Source organism: Capricornis sumatraensis, chromosome 5 (assembly GCF_032405125.1).
Source record: "Capricornis sumatraensis isolate serow.1 chromosome 5, serow.2, whole genome shotgun sequence".
NCBI classification, from domain to species: domain Eukaryota; kingdom Metazoa; phylum Chordata; class Mammalia; order Artiodactyla; family Bovidae; genus Capricornis; species Capricornis sumatraensis.
In genome coordinates this window covers 116,228,998-116,249,156 of record NC_091073.1, presented here as the reverse complement: position 1 = coordinate 116,249,156, position 20,159 = coordinate 116,228,998, and positions in this window count along the sequence as shown.

The window sequence follows — 20,159 nt, the reverse complement described above, 5'->3', positions numbered from 1 at the left end:
GGGCTGGGCCTCGGACCTGCCAAGTCGGAATCTGCCCGTTTAAGAGGAGCCCAGGAAACTTTCACGTGACGAATGCAAAGGCCCTGAGGCAGAAGTCAAAGTATCTATCTGCTTCTGAAATTCAGTCTGGAAGTCAAGTGGCCCGATGGAGGATTGGGTGAGGTCATCTTGTACTGATTGTAGAGAACAGGCCCCTGGGAAAGAGCTTACCCCAGGCTGGTGAGGAAGCTGATAGGCTGGTGAAGGGGACTGGCAAGGCAATTGATGACAGTCCAGTGTGATCAGAGCCGGGGTGAAGACAAACTGGCCCAGGGAGCCCAAGCTGGGAGCCTGCACCTTCAGAGAGGCTGCCCCGAGAGCCGAGGGGAGGGCGAGACCTTTCCAGGTTGATACAGCAGGTGCAGAGGCACTGAGCCGCGTGGCAAACAAGGGAAGCGGGGATGCGAGAGGAGCTGAGGCTGGAAGACGCGGGGCCCTGTGGTGGGGTCCTCTTGCAGGAAGTCAGGACTCTGACCTTGTCAGGAATTTGTAGGGCATCAAAGGTCGCTATAGTCAGAGCTATGGTTTTTCCAGTGGTCATGTATGCATGTGAGGGTTGGACTATAAAGAAAGCTGAGCGCTGAAGAATTGATGCTTTTGAACTGTGGTGTTGGAGAAGTCTTGAGAGTCACTTGGACTGCAAGGAGATCCAACCAGTCCATTCTGAAGGAGATCAGTCCTGGGTGTTCATTGGAAGGACTGATGCTGAAGCTGAAACTCCAATACTTTGGCCACCAGCTGTGAAGAACTGACTCATTAGAAAAGACCCTGATGCTGGGAAAGATTGAAGGCTGGAGGAGATGGGGACAACAGAGGATGAGATGGCTGGATGGCATCACCAACTCAATGGACATGAGTTTGAGTAAACTCTGGGAGTTGGCGATGGATAGGGAGGCTTGGCGTACTGCGGTCCATGGGGTCGCAAAGAATGACTGAGTGACTGAACTGAACTGATAGTTTGGGGTTTTCTCAGTGAGTCAGTAAAGAATCCGCCTGCCAATGCAGGAGACAAAGGAGAAACTCGGGTTCCATCCCTGGGTCGGGAAGATTCCCCTGGAAAAAGGAATGGCAACCCACTCCAGTATTCTTGCCTGGGAAATCTCATGGACAGAGGAGCCTGGTGGGCTACAGTCCATGGGGCCCCAAAGAGTTGGACATGACTGAGCATGCACGCACTGATGATTTTAAGTAGGTAAGTGGTGTGATTGGATCGAGGTAATCATGGGAGTAATAGGTAATATTTATTGGACATTTAGCAAAAGCCAGGCCCTGTGTCTAGCAGTTTGCTGGATTATCCCACTTCAGTGATCTGTGAGGGAGATGCCCTTGTGCTCACTTTACAGCTGAAGAAGGGAAGAGGGTGCGTGTCTGCAAAGGTAGACCTGGGGTTTGTGCCCCACCCAGGTGGTGCGTCTCCCTTATAGCAAAGCCAGTGCAGCAGTAGCCGGGGAGCCAGGGCCGCTGCAAAGAGCGAGGCTGCTCTGGGACCGCGTGGCTCTAGCAGTCGGGGGCCAGCAGGAGCTGGGGCGGTGGGTGAGTGGACCTGAGGAGACGGGTATCACATCCAGGGTCTGAATCGACTTTTTGTTATTAGGAAACTTCTCAAGCATACACCAGAAAGGAAGAGCATTATATAATCAATGCCCTTTACTCATCATCCACCTAAAACAATTACGAAAATCTTGCTACATTTTCATTGTTCAGTCACTAAGTCCTGTCCAACTCTTGCAACTCCACGGACTAGCATTTTCATATCCCCTCTTTTAATGACACAGCCAGGACATGTCATTTCATCCTGACACACTTGAGAAAGCATTTTCCTACAGAACCTCAGTGCCTTATCACAGTCACGAAAATAAACAGTACTTCATCCAGTACCTGTCCGGATTTCCCCACTTTCAAACAATGTCTTTTTACAGTTAGCCTGTTTGGTTCATCAGCCGTCACATCTCAGCTAGAGCAGCTCTGTCAGCTCTTCTTTTTCCCCACAACTGCTCCAGTTTCAGAAGAAAATGGTGCAATGACTTGGGTAAGTTGTGTTTTGGCACGAGTTTTGAGGAATGAACGTTCAATGGTCACTGTCTTGGTGGTATACCTAGGAGATGTGTAAATTGAAGAGATTCAGACAGAGGGAATCAATAGGACCAGATTGTATAAGACTGATGACAGGTGCCTGGAACTAGCCTCCATTCCGAGTTATTAAAACAGCAATCCAAGCTGACTCTGCTCTTGGGCTGTGCGATTTAGAGCAAGTTACTTATCTCTTCTCAGAGTTTGTTTTCCCATCTGTAAGGTAAAGACACAGCCTCCTTTGCAGAGTATTCAGAGGGCGGTGGCACCCCACTCCACTACTCTTGCCTGGAAAATCCCACGGATGGAGGAGCCTGGTGGGCTGCAGTCCATGGGGTCGCTAAGAGTTGGACATGACTGAGCGACTTCACTTTCACTTTTCACTTTCATGCATTGGAGAAGGAAATGGCAACCCACTCCTGTGTTCTTACCTGGAGAATCCCAGGGACAGGGGAGCCTGGTGGGCTGCCGTCTATGGGGTCGCACAGAGTCAGACACGACTGAAGCGACTTAGCAGCAGCAGCATAAGGTTCCAATGTGATGACATGTTCCCCGGGGTTTAGCTTTGTTTCTGGAGTGTGGGAATTCCGGGGAAGGTGGGTGTTCTGGTTGGAGAAGTCAGAGCCCTTCTAGGTGTTTGTCATCTGACCTGCTGTGTGATTCCTTGGGTCGGAAAGAGGAAATTGGTACCCAGAAAGAACATCAGCCCCTGAAATGCTGAATCCAAGGCCTCTGCTCTCCCCATTTTTTGGGAACCACTTATCTTTTTGTCTCTCCTGCCTGTTCTTTTTGTGTGTGTGTGGCCATGCTTCATGGCATGCTGGATCTTAGTTCCCCGAGCAGGGATCAAACCTGTGTCCACTGCCTTGCAGGTGCAGAGTCTTAACCACTGGATTTCCAGAGAAGTCCCTCTTCTACCTGTTCTGATGGGCCAGGATGGAGCCATTGACCTGGCAATTGTTCAGACACTGATAAACCCTAGATGGAGGGCGTGTGCCTGTGTTTGTATAATACACATGTCTGGACCCCAATTCTGGCCTGGGGAATCAGATCGGCAGGATTACTGGATCTGATTTTAGAAGCTTCCAAATATGCACGTTTCGTGTGAAATGTAGGCAGAACAGGTCTTATGACCTCTGTCACAAAATAAAGGAAGTGGAGAGAGATCAGAGGACTAAATAATTTGCCCAGAGCTACACAGTAAACTGAGAAACCAGAACAGGAACTTGGACCCAGTGTTCTTTCCACCAGCACCTCCCAAGATGTGTTGGCAGAATGCTCATGAAGGAGACTGACACAGGCTCTGTTAACGTTAAATCCTGTTGGTGATTTGGCTTTGGAAATACTGGAACAAAAATAAATGCTTCTGTGGGGTTCTTAACCTCAGATATGCATATGACACCACCCTTATGGCAGAAAGTGAAGAACTAAAGAGCCTCTTGATGAAAGTAAAAGAGGCGAGTGAAAAAGTTGGTTAAAGTTCAACATTCAGAAAACTAAGGTCATGGCATTCGGTCCCATCCCTTCATGGCAAATAGATGGGGAAACAGTGGAAACAGTGATAGACTTTATTTTGGGGGCTCCTAAAATCACTGCAGATGGCGACTGCAGCCATGAAATTAAAAGACACTCACTCCTTGGAAGAAAAGTTATGACCAACCTAGACAGCATATTGAAAAGCAGAGACACTGCTTTGTCAACAAAGGTCCATCTAGTCAAGGCTATGGTTTTTCTAGTGGCCATGTATGGATGTGAAAGTTGGACCATAAAGAAAGCTGAGTGCCGAAGAATTGATGCTTTTGAACTGTGGTGTTGGAGAAAACTCTTGAGAGTCCCTCAGACTGCAAGGAGATCCAACCAGTCCATCCTAAAGATCAGTCCTGAATATTCATTGGAAGGACTGATGCTGAAGCTGAAACTCCAATACTTTGGCCACCTGATGTGAAGAACTGACTCATTTGAAAAGACCCTAATGCTGAGAAAGATTGAAGGTGGGAGGAGAAGGGGATGACAGAGGATGAGATGGCTGGATGGCATCACCAACTCAATGGACATGAGTTTGAGTAAACTCCAGGAGTGGTGATGAACAGATGTTCTGGTTAAAGAAGTCACACCCCTTCTAAGTGTCCATGGGGTCGCAAAGAGTCAGACATGACTGAGCAACTGAACTGGACTGCGGGGTTCTTGCTGAAGCTGTCGGAGCCTGGAAGGCACCCGTGTGCTGGAGTCCCTGGGGCAGGTGAGGCTTGCCTTGGCTTGTCCCCTGCATGGATCCTTGGGGCTCCACAATGACGCATGCTCCTGGTGCTGAGCCTTGTGATCACAGTTGCATTTTGTGACAACATACAAGCCCTTGGCTCCTTCCCCAGGCCACAAGCAAGTACTGGTGCCTTCCCTCTCTTCCATCTCCACCCACTTCACAGATGCGGGCCAGGAAGGGCTCCAGGAGCCTGAGGACAAGCCTGACCCCTGACCTAGCTCCGTGCACTTCGGCAGCAATGTCAGGTGTATTTATCCCATCTTTTCAAGATCCCATCAGCTGGAGCAAAGGTATAAAACCTGAGAAGGCGCGTTACTGTGCTTTCTTGCTTCCTGTTAGGATGAATCAGAGATGCTGAAAGGACATTCTCTGGTGTCTTTCCCAAGGCAAAGCATCTGTCCTACTGTGTGTCTGTCCGGTTACCCATGTGGCATGTGGCCAGCTGCATAAAGCGCAGGACTCGGGGAAGCTGAAGTGAGATCCAGGAGACTCCCAGGACTAAGCGCAGACCAGAATCCCATTTGAATGAACCGGTGGAGAACCTCAGATCCTTGGGTCCACAGGCCTGAGGGTCAGGCAGAAAGGGGCCTGCTGCCCTCCCCTCATCCAACATGGTCCCCCCTCAGCGGCTGCCTCTCCTTGCTCTTCACTCGGCTTAGCCCCACCAGACAGAAAGAGCACAGTTCTCTAATTCATGGTGTTCCCACCTTAGATTACAGAGATATTGGGGCAGAGAGAGGAGGACAAAGGACCACTTGTTGGTAAAGACTGATTGGGGGCCTTTTAGCAAGAGAAGGAGCTCTTGTCTATTCTTTCTGGCTTTTCTCGTATAAAGAAGTGTGAGCTTAGCTCAGGCTGGATTGAAAACTGATGCCTTTGGAGACTTAAAAGGCCTTCAGGATCAGAGGTTGAAAACTCCAGCATTCAGAGAACCTCAGGCTGGAGGTGGGTGCGTGATAGGGAGTGGTGGTGGCAGGGCACACTTGCAATTCTGTGTCCCACCTGCAGGGGGCTCTTGCTGCCCGTAGGACTCAGGTCCGACTGTTGCTATTCTGATTTTTCCAGAGAAGTCCGACCTTGTAATGTGAAATCCCCTAAATTTTTAAAAAATGTATTAGTTGGTATTGAGAGATAGGCGATTAACAATGTTGTGATAGTTTCAGGTGAACAGTGAAGGGACTCAGCCGTAGAGATACATGTATCCCTTCCCCCCAAACCCCCCTCCCATCCAGGCTGCCACATGCTGTTGAGCAGAGCTCCATGAGCTATACAGTAGATCCTTGGTTATCCATTTTAAATACAGCAGTGTGTACATCCAAGACTCCCTAACTATCCCTTCTCAAAGTCTATGAGTCTGTTTCTGTTTTGTCAGTAAGTTCATTTGTATCATTTCTTTTTAGAGTCATATATAAGGGGAAATACCCTAATTTTTAAGTGTTGGATCTAATTCACATTATTGTATCAATGCTGTGTGCAGGCCAAAAAAAAGACATCTGAGAGCTGGGTTTGGTTAGAAACTGGCCCTGAGTTTGGGGCTTCCCTGGTGGCTCAGATAGTAAAGAATCTGCCTGCAATGAAGGAAAGCAGCGTTTGATTCCCTGAGTTGGGAGCAGGGAATGGCAACCCACTCCAGTATTCTTGCCTGGAGAATCCCATGAACAGAGGAGCCTGGTGGGCCACAGGCCATGGGGTCTCAAAGAACTGGACACAACTGAGCAACCAACACTTTTTTTTTTTCCTGATTGTTTTATAATCACAAGAAGGAAACTAGCACCGAGGATGCCCTGAGTGTAACGAAAGCTTAAAAATGGAGTTCTTTTAGGAAAGCTGAAGAGTTGAGTCTGGTGCTGGAATCTGGGCTGAGTTCTCAGGGTTGCTCAGATGGATTGCTGGGGGCACAGCATGGTCTGTGCTTCGACCACATTTGAACATGAGAATGGCCACGTGGCCGGGCAGAAGCACTGCCTTTCATGGGTCACTTTGATAGGTGCCGGGAGCAGCTGGCTACGCTTGTCAGAGTCCTTCCTGTTATTTCTCTGATGGCCCCACCCCGGGAGCACACCCCTTTGCCTTTTGGTCACCCCGAGGCTAACTGGGGTCAGGGAAAGTCCCTGGGGGTGGGGCTAGCTGGAGGCACCCCCCACCCACCCCCATCAACATCTGCTGCTCCTGCCAGAGCCTTAGCACTTCTAACTTTTGCCTTTTTAGGAAACTGAGGCCCAGAGATGAGGCGGGCCTGGCCCAGGGCACTTCCAACTGTTCAGACCTTCGAGGAGTTCAGACCTCCCATCCGTGGTTCTGTTTCAAAGCCTTCGGCTGTCACTGCAGGATTATCACAGGTGAAGACAGGCTGCTACCACCAGCCCAGGTTCCTGGTGCTCTGACCTCGGGGCTGCCAGGCCCCGCCACCTCATGCCCCAGGCCCCACCCATCGTGTCCAGGCTCCGCCCCCCTCATGCCCCGCTCTCCCCAACTGAAGAGTCTGATCAGACTGAAAGGTCTCTGTCTCCCTCTCATCCCTTCCCTTCTGGTTCCCCTCTTCCGAGTCTGGAGACCAAGGGCATGGAGAAGGAGCTGTTGCTCTCAAAAAGGGGCTTTGACAATCCCGCTCCTCCCACAGGCGGTCAGAGAAAGGTGGGCCTGACTCTTCAGAAGGGCTTTGAGGAAACTCTCCTGAGGGAGGCACGATGGCAGAGGCAGGGCCAGGCTGGAAGGAGGGTAGTGTCCTCCCAAGACCTCTCCAGGGCCCACTGTTCATCCAGGCTGGCACCCGTGGCCCTTCCCTCTGGCCCAAGGAGGTCCGTTTATAAGAAGGATGTGGGCACTGAGCCCTCCCTGGGGAAAGGATGAAATCTGGGAGGGAGAGAACACCGAGCAGCTGAGGTTGTGAAAAGCCCAGACCGCATCCACCCAAAGTCCAGAGATGCCTAAGGAGGGCTACTTGGGGTCTTCATCCTCCTGGGTGAGTGTGGAAGTGCTGCCTGGGGTGAAGTGGGGGTGCAGGACCTCAGGGACCCCCAGGGAGTCACCTGGAGTCACTGCAGCTTCCTAGCCCCGCACCCACCGGTGTCACCGGGTTGGCACAGGACTGTGGGGAAAGGCAGGCCCTTCGTGTTTTTAGAGATTATGCGAAAGCAGCCAGTAGTCAAGTTGCAGATGTGAGAGTTGGACCATAAAGAAGGCTGAGCGCCGAAGAATTGATTCTAATTGTGGTGCTGGAGAAGACTCTCGAGAGTCCCTTGGACAGAAAGGAGATCAAACCAGGCAATCCTAAAGGGAATCAGTCTTGAATGTTCACTGGAAGGACTGATGCTGAAGTTGAAGCTGCAATAATTTGGCCACCTGATGTGAAGAGCTGACTCATTGGAAAAGACCCTGATGCTGGGAAAGACTGAAGGCAGGAGAAGAAGGGGATGACAGAGGATGAGATGACTGGATGGCATCACCGACTCACTGGACACGAGTTTGAGCAAGCTCTGGGGGATGGGGAAGGACAGGGAAGCCTGGCGTGCTGCAGTCCATGGGGTCCCAAAGAGTCAGACACGACTGAGTGAACAAGTCAAGCCATAGACACAGATTCTTGGGGAAGAAGCCCTCTGGTTGGGACCCAGGGCTCCAGATGCCCAAGCCTGGGATTTACATGCACCCAATGGTGACTGCAGCCATGAAATTAAAAGACGCTTACTCCTTGGAAGGAAAGTTATGACCAACCTAGACAGCATATTGAAAAGCAGAGACATTTCTTTGCCGACTAAGGTCCGTCTAGTCAAGGCTCTGGTTTTTCCTGTGGTCATGTATGGATGTGAGAGTTGGACTGTGAAGAAGGCTGAGCGCCAAAGAATTGATGCTTTTGAACTGTGGTGTTGGAGAAGACTCTTGAGAGTCCCTTGGACTGCAAGGAGATCCAACCAGTCCATTCTGAAGGAGATCAGCCCTGGGATTTCTTTGGAGGGAATGATGCTGAAGCTGAAATTCCTGTACCTTGGCCACCTCATGGGAAGAGTTGACTCATTGGAAAAGACTCTGATGCTGGGAGGGATTGGGGGCAGGAGGAGAAGGGGACGACAGAGGATGAGATGGCTGGATGGCATCACCGACTTGATGGACATGAGTCTGAGTGAACTCTGGGAGTTGGTGATGGACAGGGAGGCCTGGTGTGCTGCGATTCATGGGGTCGCAAAGAGTCAGATACGACTGAACTGAAGGAACTGAGAGCTGTGATCTCGGGGGCAGGGGTGAAAGGGAGGGGGCTGAGCAGGGAGCACCTAAGTGGGTCTGTCTTTACTCCTGGGACCACTCCAGCTCTGCAACCATCTGGACAGAAAAAGCATCCAAGTGGGTACCAGTGTTATGGATCGAATGTTTGTGTCCACCACCCCCTCGCCCCTGCAACATCCGTAGGTTAGAACCCTATCCCCCAGTGTGGTGGCATTTGGGGGTGAGGCCTTCGGGGGTCATTAGGTTTAGGTGTGGTTCTGAGGGTGGGGCCTCCATGGTGGTATTAATGTCCTCATAAGAGAAAGACAACCAGCGCCTCCTCTCTCTCCACGGGCACTTCAACAAGGAAAGGCCACGTAAGGACATAGTGAGAAGTTGGCTGTCTACAAGCCTGGAAGGGAGTCCTCACCAAGATCCAAATCAGCTGGGACTTGGACCTCCAGCCCAGTTTGTTATTTCATTATAGCTCCCAAGTCAACTATGACAACTGGTATTATTGGTCTGACCACGCACAATCCACTCAGTGGTCCACTCAGACCCAGGGCTCGCATCTGCTGGTTGCCAAGCTCAGACCCGCTCCCACGCACCCTGCACCCTGCATACAAGATCTTAGCTCCTTAACCAGGGATCAAACCTGAGTCCCCTGCAGTGGAAGTGTGGAGTCTTAAACACTGGACCAGCAGTTAAGGAACGGCATTTCTTAATCATTCTTAACCATGAATAGGAATGCTTCTGTTCCATTTTAAAAATATTGTTAGCTTTATTTTCACAATTCAAAGGCACGAGGGGCTAAAGAAGGCAGACGTTTGATTTTCAGCCAATTCCCCAGGTGGGTATCAGTGAGTTATAAGAAAAAGACATGACTTCTCTCCGCCCAACTCTTTGGTATTCGTACAGTTTTACATGTCATTTCCCCAGGTTTTGATTGTTCGTTCTGGTTCCCTGTCAGTTTCCCTGTGACCCAGGGCTGAAACACGTGAGTTGCTAAGGATGCTCAGACAGGAGGGTGGATGGTGTGCGCCCGCCCCCACCTCGAATTCTGAGACCCAATGAGGGTGGCCGCCTGACCTCAGTGCCTAAGGAGCCTTGCTCACCCACCTGCTTGGCCCCAGGCTGCCTAAATTTGGGGCTTTGAAAAAATAGGAACCTGGGGAAGTGTGTGGTGGTAACCATGGGCTCCTGACCCTTGGACCTTAGGGACAAATAATCGTGCTGGCTGTTGGGCCCCATCTTGGAAACGCGTGGGGAGGAGACATGGCTAAAGGGGACCTTTCCCAGATAGATTCGGAATGAAGGGAAGGAAGGAAGGTTGAGAGAATTCCCCTGGCCTGGGAGAGCACAGAGATGGAAACAGGGAAAATCCTGCCCTCATACAGCACTTTGGGGCCATTTGGAGAGGAATCTTTAATAACATCAGGGCGATCTCTCTTCTCTTTGCCATAAGTTAATTGATTAGAACTTCAAGGCAGACATAGTCAAAAGGTTTTCAATGAAGTACTTTCACTGTCTGCTTAAGATAACATTCAAAATAACCCTGTGTCCCCCATGCAGACCCGCCCTGGCCGGTGGGTCCTTCTTGGTCCAGCCCACGGACACGGCCTCCTGGGGAAGGGACTACAGGCTGCACTGCGCCCATCTGGGGGGCAGACAACCTGGGGGGCTGACCAGGCCCACAAATCCAAGCATCCAGGGAGCACAGACCTTGGCAGACAGCCCCCTCCGCCTTCTGCAGGGCTGTCCGCCAGGGCGGCCCGAGCCCCAGGGGGAGGGTTCTGAGCCAGCAGGGCCAGGGAAGCCGGGCTCACCTTGACCCTTGGCTGACGGGAAGAAGGGAGGACATCGGGAACTGAGCTGTTCCTGGAATCAGGTACTCCCCAAAAAAAAACCTGTCTGCCACCACTGAGCTTACTAACAGGGCAAACCCCGGAACCACTTCCAGCCCATTTTTCTCGGCCATAAAACCAGCAAAAATATTATCAATCCTACTCCGTTCTCAGGATTGTCACGAGGACCAAATCTAATGGAATACTTAGTTGAAAGCATGTTTGCAAAGACAAGAAAGTGAGGACGTGTAAGTTACCACCTCGGTCACTTTCCCCTGGGTATTCCAGTTTGCCAGTGTCTTTTAAAAAACTGAGCCCTGGGATTAAGAGACACAAATGATTAGCTACAAGGATATATTGTACAGTAGAGTATAACCTTTAAAAATTCTGCATCACTATACTGTACACCTGTAACATAATAATCTATAACATAATATTATATATAGTATTGCATAATATAACCTGTAATATAATTTGTACATCAAATATACTTCAATTTGAAAATAAAAATTGAATTAAACAAAAAAAAGAGCTCTGGGCTCATCCTGAGCAGAGCATACTTCCTGGGGACAGCCTCTGTGTAACTCCACTTGGTCTTGCATTTTTGTGAGATTCTCTTATCTGGCACCTGCTCAGATTTCCTTTCCTTTATAACTGAAAAGAGAAATTTAATTTGTGTCTGTTATCTTGTTAGTTTGTATCTCTTAGTTTCTCATTAGATTGTATCTGTTCACCCAGGGGAAATATTTCTGAACATTGAGACCTAACATTCTTACCAAACTTTTTTATGTGCAAAAGTAAACTCTCTCCAAGGCTTCTCGCTCAATCCTCCACACCTCCTACAAGATAGATATTCTTATTATGCCCATTTTAAAGGTGGAGAGGCTGAGACACAAGCAAGGTAAGCAACTTGTCCAAAGAAACGGAGCTAGTAGGTGTTGAAAACTAGGACTCAAGCCCAGATAATGTGAAGTAAGTCCCTGGTGTTAATCTCTCCTGCCTTCCTGATTCTCACAGCATCTTACCTACTGTGTCCTCAATAAATCTGAATGAGGTATCTCATTTACGTGAATGATAAAAACAGTTTAGGCAAGGTCCAGCCAAGGGACAGCCCCTTGGCGCATCACTAGTGACTTTCCCCCACCCCCAGGATGGCCTCAGTCCCCATCGGCAGCCTCTGAGTCTGGCTGTTGAATGGACTTCCAGCCCACAAAAAAGCAGAAGAGATGGGAACAATTCAGTCAAATCAAGCAGTGCCTTTACAAACAAAAAGAAATTCAGTTATTTTGATGCTTGACTTTTTTTTTAAACTACTTTCAAATTGGCTCCCAATTATTTAGGAGGTCCTAAATAATCCATTCCAGAGTTTTGCCTCAGACCAATTATCAATTTAGAGATTGTGATTTATGAAAGTCTTGCTCTTCTTTTTCCCATCTTGAAAATTGGGACATTTGCCTGAATCTGGTTTTCTGGGATCGTCCATTCTCCTTAATCTCATTCACTCCCTCACTCACCACATTTATTGAGCACTTGCCATACACCAGGCAACAAGGGGAGTCAGGGAGGCAGCCAGCAATTGTGATCTCACAAGGGGGTAAGGGGTGTGTTTGGTCTGGGTCTGGAGATTTGAACTCCCAAGGGGCAGCTGCTTGCCCTCCGGCTCCTGCCTTCCTCCTCCCGCCCCGCAATATTCCTGACCTTGCTGTCCCAGACCCATTTCTGCAGTCTTTGCGCTATTCTTTGCACTGGGGTGAACTTTCAGGTCCTTCTGAGTTTTGGCTCTCTGAGGCTTTTACAGAAATCTGTCCCTCTTGCCTTCACTTCGTCATCTTCACTTCTGACCTTTGGCTTCTGTCTTTTGACCTTTTCAAATTCTGAAATCCTCAGAAACACCCAATATGTTTGGGTGTTTCAGACGCTTGTCTTCCTGTCCCTGCGGTGGTCTCTGGTTTGTTTGTTTGTTTAATCACTTGGGATTTAAGGAGGAGGAGCAGATCTTGAGTCATCCGGAGACACCTCTGCCCTTCTGGAGGGAGCCGACTCCAAGATGCGAGAGAGCGCTGCTTCCAGGGTGTGGGGGCTCCGCCTGGATTTCCAGACATGGGGAGGCACAAGACTACCTGCTCCAGCTCACAGCTTTCTGCAGACCTCGCTGAGCCGTCTCTAGGGTCACGTGTGGTAAACAGACAAAGAAGGTCAGCGCTGATTGGACAGCTGAGCCTCCCCCGACCAACGGGACTGAGACACGCCCTAGTGACGAGATGCTAATTTTGCATGTCTCTTTCCCAGGATGCTCAGCAGTGCTTCTGATTCTTGTCTTTAAACACATTTCTGTTATTTCTGGATAAATAGGCGCTCGCGGGCGGGGGTGTGTGTGTTAAGGGATGCATATTATTCATATTGCAAGTGTTTTACTTTATGGATGCCAATTGAAATATCACTGTAAGGTAAAAGTGAATGAACCTTTGAGCTTTAAGTACTTCAGGCGGCTGCAGTGAACATCGGCTGGTCCGAAGGTAGTGAGTTATCTCAATTGATTGTTCACAGTCAGTTACAGATCGAACTCCTTGTTCTACTCTTCCCCCCTTCTCACTACTGCACTTGACTAGTCTTTTGCAGACCTGCCGCCCTTTCTAGTTATTAAATACATTGTTCTTGTCTTGATTTTAATTTTAAAAATTTGGAAGTCAACACAGTCTTATCATTGAGACAAGAACTGGTAATGCAATTTTCAAAAAAATAGTTCTTTCCCTCCAGAAGCCAACAATGAATTTGAGGAAAGCCATCACAGAAGCTCCCCCACACCTCAGGGAAGCTCCCCTACCCCCACTCAAATAGATTTGGGAAAGATAGTATATATTCTTAGAGGTCAAGGAAAGAAAATCGGACAATGGGTGAGGGTGAATGAGGATTTTATTTTTCCACTTTTTCATGGTGTGGGTTTTTAAATTTAATTTCTGCATTCTTTAAATCACTTGCCAAAAAAGGGGGAAAGTCTTTAAAGATATGTAAGGATTTTAAAATACTTTGATTATCAATAGAATGAATGATTAATATTTGATAATACAATACTTAATTGACAAAATTAGGAGACATTTCAAAGTTGACAATCCTGTTAAGTTTTGAAGATAGAGATGTGAACATTCTCAGAAAGAAAGCGTTTTGGAGAAAGAAAACCCAAGTCCAAGAGTCTGGAAATAGAGAAGAAAGTGAAAGAAGGGCAGAGTGCATTGCAGGACTCCCGGGTGGGAACTTGGAGCCACTTTCTCATCCTGGTTTGTCCTAACTTTCTTGCATAACCTTAAGAAAATCATTAAGCAGCCTCTTCCATCTGACGTGGGATGAGGGGGCGTGCAAAACAGTATCTTCCTACCTCTTAGCTAGATGGAAATGTAAATTCCTAACAGCATCAGAAGTGAGACATAGTACTGTGTAGCTGTCACAAATAGGTATATAATAAAGGAAACTTTTTGGTTTGTCCTTACAAGTGCAAGCAATCCAGGGTACCTTGAGGATTTCCTCGGTGCTTCCACAAATACCATCTTGTTTAGTCGACCCGGCAGAGAGGTAAGGCAGTGTTAGGAGTACCACCTTCAGGAAGCCTGTGGGTGTTCTGGGTCCCGTGCCCTTTCTTGTGCACCTGACTGCTTCCTTGAAAGGGACATACACTTAGGAATGAACCACCTTAATTACAGCGAACCTAGGCAGCATGTTAAAAAGCAGAGACATCACTTTGCCTCCAAAGGTCCATATAGTCAAAGCAATGGTTTTTCCAGTAGTCATGTACCGTCATGAGAGTTGAACTATAAAGAAAGCTGAGCGCCAAAGCACTGATGCTTTTCAACTATGGTGTTGGAGAAGACTCTTGAAAGTCCCTTGGACTGCAACATCCAACCAGTCCATCCTAAAGGAGATCAGTCCTGAATATTCATTGGAAGGGCTGTTGCTGAAGCTGAAACTCCAATACTTCGGTCACCTGATGCAAAGAACTGACTTATTAGCAAAGACCTGCAACAGAGGATGCTGAAAAGGAAGGTCCTCTGGTCTCCCGATTGTTCACTGAGAAAAAGGTTTGGGTGTCCCAGGCGTGAAGGAGGAGGACAGGTTTATCGTATTGGCTTAAACCCAGGGTCCATTAAGTTTTGCTTTTCCAGTTAAAGGTAAAGGTTTGAGTATGGGGCTGGGGAGCAAAATGAAAACCCCCCACAACCCTTCTCTTCTCAAATACAAACTTCTGCAAATTAAGAATATTTTGGCTTCAAATGTAGTGTCTGCAATGATAGCAGGATTGGGGATACATTTTTACTAAGACTTGTAATCTGAGATTCAAACTTGAGAGGCAGCTTGTATGTACCTGGCAACCCTGACTTCCTCACACAAGTCTTACAAAAGAACTAACCTCAAACCCTTTTCTTTCTGGACTTATTACATGACTGTAGGCTGGCCTCATTGTTTAGTTGGCCATTCACTACTGGTTTGAAGTTCTTATCACCTGGTTAGGAATCTTTAGGAGAAGAATGTGACGACAGAGGATGAGATGGTTGGATGGCATCACCGACTCAGTGGACATGAGTTTGAGCAAGCTCCGGGAGTTGGTGAAGAAGGGAAGCCTCATGTGCTGCAGGCTCCTGAAGGCTGCACCTGCTGCGGTCCACTGGTCATCCTGGCAGGCAGTCATGCCTGTGCATTTTCCTGTGTTTAAAAAAAGTCAGGCAGGAGTTGGTACTTGGCTGTCCTGTTGGGGGGGCGGGTAGGGCGGGGAGAAAAAAAGACAACAAAGAAAAAAAAATTTTTAAACACGAATTTCCCTTTTCCCACATGCAGTAAAAGGCTAGTCAAGTGAAGCAGTGGGAGTGGAGAAGGAACAAAGAAATCTGTAACTGGCTGTGATCAATTAATTGTAAACACCACTGCACTCGGACCAACCGAGAAACTCGTGCACACAGCTACTTATATAAGCCTCCAGCGCTCCATCTCCTCTAGAGTTACGGTGATTATCTACAGAGGGAGAGGTCGCTTTTGACACCGTGTAACGTCTGCCTCGTTCATCGACCCTGACTTTTAGAAAAGAAAACCATTAAGCAGATGAACTTTGTCAAGAAAAGAGCCTTTTCCTTTTCGGTGGAATTGCAGGAGCTGCGGGCGGCCCTGCTAGAGCATTGTGGGGGATCTGCATGCAAAATGAGGCGCGGGCCCGGGGCTCCCGGAATCCCCGAAGGTGGGTCCCGGAGGGTCTGTGAAGCGTGCGGAGCTCCCGGGATTTGTCTGAAGTCTCCGAGGGCCGCGGCGTGTGCGTGGGGGCGGCCGCGCGCCGGCGGGTTCGGCTTCCCGGGGCCCCACGCCCCGCATGTCGGGCTGGGACGCGGGCAGCTCGCCCGGGTCGCGCGGGGGCGTCACCGTCCGGAGCCCGGCGTCCTGGGACGCGGAGCCCAGCCGCCCGGGGCGCCCGAGCGCCTGCAGGTGGCGGGGAGCTCCTCGCGAACTGCGGCCCCGCGGTCTCCGCGGCCTCCCCCTCCTGTCCTCCGCGAGCGCTTGTGGTTTTAGGAGAACCCGGGACGGTCAGCTCTCCTGGAGGGAGATCCCCGCCCCCTTGTTTACGCAGAAAGGGAAACAGTGACTTTGGTCCCTAAAGGCTAAAATTAAAAATCTATATGATTCAGTTCAGTTCAGTCGCTCAGTCGTATCAGACTCTTTGCGACCCCATGGACTGCAGCACGCTAGGCTTCCCTGTCCATCACCAACTCCGGGAGTTTACCCAAACTCATGTCCATTGAGTCAGTGATGCCATCCAACCATCTCATCCTCTGTCGTCCCCTTCTCCTCCTGCCCTCAATCTTTCCCAGCATCAGGGTCTTTTCAAGTGAGTCAGTTCTTCGCGTCAGATGGCCAAAGTATTGGAGCTTCAGCTTCAACATCAGTCTTTCCAATGAACACCCAGGACTGATCTCCTTTAGGATGGACTGGTTGGATCTCCTTGCAGCCCAAGGGACTCTCAAGAGTCTTCTCCAACACCACAGTTCAAAAGCATCTGCTCAGCTTTCTTTACAGTCCAACTCTCACAGCCATACATGACTACTGGAAAAACCATAGCCTTGACTAGACGGACCTTTGTTGGCAAAGTAATGTATGATTAATCTGTATGATTAGCAGTGAGGTTTTAAAAAAATGACGCCTGGAAGAAATGAGGCGGGTGATAACCGGAGCTGAGAAGTCGCCTGGCTTTTCTCCGGCAGAGAGGGTCCCGGGGTCACGGACCTCCAGCCCCGCAGCAAGGCCATTTCCCCGTGGCTTTGGGTAGCCCGGGGTCCCCACGGCCAGAAGCAAACAGTGAGAGCTGGGTGCGAAGCGCGGCTTTGGGACAGGTCGCTTTCAGGTTCCGTGGGGAGGACTGCAAGGAGATCAAACCAGTCCATCCTAAAGGAAGTCAACCCTGAATATTCATTGGAAGGACTGATGCTGAAGCTGAAACTTCAGTACTTTGGCTGCGTGATATTGATGTTGGGAAAGACCCTGATGCTGGAAAAGACTGAAGGCAGGAGGAGAAGGGGACAACAGAGGATGAGGAGGTTGGATGGCATCACTGACTCAATGGACATGAGTTTGAGGAAACTCTGGGAGATGATGAAGGACAGGGAAGCCTCGTGTGCCACAGTCCTTGGGGTCACAAAGAGTTGGACACGACTGAGCAAGTGAACAACAACAAATTCACACTTTATCACCCAAAGTCCATAGTTTGTATTAGGGTGTCGTGTATTTTATGAGTTGGGGTAAATGTTTAATGATATGTATCAATCATTATAATATCATCCAGAGTAGTTTCACTGCCCTAAAATTCCTCTCTGCTCCAGCATTCATCCCTCTCTCCTGCCTAATTCCTGGCAACCAGTGATCCTTTTGCTGTCTCCATCATTTTGCCTCTCCAGAATGACATATAGTTGGAATTACCCAGCATATAGCCTTTCACATTGGCTTTTTCCACCTAGTAATATGCCTTTAAATTTTTTCCATGGCTTTTAATGGCTTGATAGCTCATTTCTTTTTGTTGTTGTTGTTCAGTTGCTCAGTCGTGTCTGACTCTTTGCGACCCCATGGACTGCAGCATGCCAGGCTTGCCTGTCCATCACCAACTCCTGCAGTTTGCTCAGACTCAAGTCCATCGAGTCGGTGATGCCATCCAACCATCTCATCCTCTGTCATCCCCTTCTCCTCTTGCCTTTAATCTTCCCCAGCATCAGGGTCTTTCCCAGTGGACTGGCTCTTCTTTTAGTGCTAATATTTCATTGTTTGAATATGCCACAGCTTATTTATCCCATTTATCTATAGAAGAACATTTCCCAAGTTTTGGCCGTTGTGGATAAAGCTGCTATAAACATCTGTATGCACGTTTCGGTGCGTACATGTTTTCGGCCTTTTGGGGTAAATACCAAGGAACGTGATGTTGGATCATATAGTTAGAGTATATTTGTTTTTGTAAGAAGTTGCCAAACACTTCCAAAGTTGATGTACCATTTTGCCTTCCCACCAGCAGCAAAGGAGAATTCCCGTTGCTCACGTCCTTACCAACATTTGGTGTTGTCAGTGTTTTAGCTTTGGACCAGTCTCTGAGGTGTGCATTAGTGTCTTACTGTTTAATGTGAATTCTTTAATGATGTATGATGTTGAATATCTTTCCATATGCTTATTTGCCATGTGGATATCTCCGTTGGTGAGGTATATATTCAAATCTTTTGCCCATTTAAAAATGGAATTTTTTTCTTTCTTATTGTTGGACTTCAAGAGTTCTTTGTAAACTCTGAATAGCAGTCCTTTGTCAGAAAAATGTCTTTTGCAAAGCATTTTCATAAATGCTTTTTCTACATTTATTGATATGATCATGTGACTTTTCTTCTTTAGCTCAAGGTGATGTTATTTGATTTTCAAATGTTGAACCATCATCACATACCTAGAATAAATCCCATTTGGTCATGGTGTATACTTATTTCTATACATTGTTGGATTCAATCTGCTGGTATTTTTTTGAGGAATCTTGTTTCTGTGTTCATAAGAGACGCTGGTTTGTAGTTTTCTTATGATGTCTTTTTCTGGTCTTGGTACTAGGGCAATGCTAGTCTCCTCCACATCTATATTTTGGAAGAGATTATAGAGAATTGGTATAGTTTCTTCCTTAAATGTTTAGTAGAGCTCACCAGTGAACCCATTTCTGCCTGGTGCTTTCTGTTTTGAAAGGTTACTAATTACTGATTCAATTTCTTTAAAAAGATATAGGCTTATTCAGATTGTCTACTTCTTGTATAAGTTTTGGCAGATTGTGTCTTTGAAGGAATTGGTCCATTTCATCTAGGTTATCAGATTGTAGACATAGAGTTGTTTACAATATTACTTTAAAAATATTTATTAATTTGGCCACACAAGCTGTTTATTGTGGCATGCCCCAACTAGGGGGTCAAAGCTAGGTGCCCTACATTGGGAAAGTCTTAACCACTGGACTACCAGGAAAGTCCTTACGATATTCCTTTTAATATCCATGGGCTCTGTAGTGATGTCCTTTGTTTCATTTTGATAAAGTAATTTGTGTATTCTCTGTTCCCCCCCCCCCACCCCAGTCAGCCTGGCTAAGGCTTATTGATCTCTTGATGTCAAAGGACCAGCTTTTGGTTTGGTTGATATTCTCTATTCCTTTCCTATTTTCAGTTTCAGTGATTTCTGCTTTAGTATGTATTATTTCTTTTCTTTTGCTTACTTTGGATTTGATTTACTGTCCCTTTTTTTTAGTTTCCTAAAGTGGATGTTTAGTTGATTGATTTTAGGTCTTTCTTCTTTTCTAATATATGTATTCAATGCTATAAATTTCCCTGTAATCACTGCTTCTCTGCATATCATCTTTTTAAGTTTTCTTTTTTTTGGGGGGGGGGGGTGCTTTACCACATTGCATGTGGGACCTTAGTTCCCTGACCAGGTGTGTTGCAGAAAGCTTTCACTTTCATATCAGGTTCAAAGGATTTATTAACAAAATAAGCCACTTGTTATATACAAATAAATAATACCAATATTTATTAGATAATTATTTAGCTTACTTTCAATATACTAACATTAAAAGAATAAAGAAGTAGAAACAGCAGAGGATACATAACCAACCTGGAGTCTGACCAACATGCAGGCTTAAGTAGCCCTGGGAAGTCCTCTGTCACAGCACATCTGGAGTCCCCGTTGGGAAAAAGTGCCAGGTAGCAAGTCTGCTCTGTGAGTGAGGCTTCAAAAGTTGCAGTTCGGGCTTCCTGCTTATAATCCCAGGGTGCAAACTGATATTGTCACCAGTCTGAGCAAATTGCAGCTCTGGTTTCATGTTAATGCTGTTTGTTGTGTCTTGTAAAACGTGGAATGTTGTTAAGCCTGGGGCATTAAAAGATGCTTGTTCCTTGAAAGAAAAGCTATGACAAACCTAGACAGTATATTAAAAAGCAGAGATATCGCTTTGCCGACAAAGGCCTGGATAGTCAAAACTATAGTTTTTCCAGTAGTCATGTAGAGATGCGAGAGTTGGATCAAAAACAAGGCTGAGCGCTGCCAAAGAATTGATGCTTTTGAACTGTGGTGCCTGAGAGTCCCTTGGACAGAAAGGAAATCAAACCAGTCAATCCTAAAGGAAATCAGTTCTGAATATTCATTGGAAGGACTGATGCTGAAGCTGAAGCTCCAATACTTTGGCCACCTGATGAGAAGAGCCGACTTATTGGGAAAGACCCTGATGC